The sequence below is a fragment of the Myotis davidii genome, unplaced genomic scaffold (genome assembly GCF_000327345.1).
Source record: "Myotis davidii unplaced genomic scaffold, ASM32734v1 scaffold1017, whole genome shotgun sequence".
NCBI lineage: Eukaryota > Metazoa > Chordata > Mammalia > Chiroptera > Vespertilionidae > Myotis > Myotis davidii.
The window spans coordinates 1,072,556-1,073,241 of record NW_006288361.1 but is presented as its reverse complement, the minus strand read 5'-3'; positions in this window follow the sequence as shown (position 1 = coordinate 1,073,241).

Genomic DNA, 686 nt, shown 5'->3' with positions numbered 1-686 from the left:
TTGAACCCCTTTGTGGGCTGTGTGCACAGTCTTGTTATAGTTAAGCCTTGATTGTTGTTGGTATCACTGGGAGGAATTGACCTCCAGGCCAATTGGCTATAAGAATCAACTGTGTCTGTGGTGGGAGAACTTCTGTGCTGGGGACACCCTTATGGGTCAAGACTTGCTTCAGTGGGGCTTTGGTGCTCACTGAGTCTGCCCCCTGAGTGTGTCCCTTATGGGTCTGAATGGCTGCAATCTGGATAGTCCCACTCTGACCACCGGGTATACTGGCTCCTGGATCTTTCAGGAGATGCTAATCTAGCCTTTGCCTGAGGCTACTCAGCAGGAGCTCATCTGTGAAGGAATACAAGTTGCCCTGGGGCCTTGGGCCAGCTGCCAGTTTGTTAGGTAATTTTCAGCTTGCAAAAGCCTCCATGCACAGCAGTGCGGGGTCCCAGGGGATCAATCGGGTATAGCAAACAGCTATGGATGATCGTCAGTCCTTCCCTAAGAGGCCCCGAGTCTCAGTGTCTGGGTAATCGCTGCAAGCACCTCTGAGAGAAAGCCACCCTCAAGATGCAAATGATGCCAGACAGTCTAGCCCAGGGGTGGGCAAACTTTTTGACTCTAGGGCCACAATGGGTTCTTAAACTAGACCGGAGGGTCGGAACAAAAGCATGGATGGAGTGTTTGTGTGAACTAAT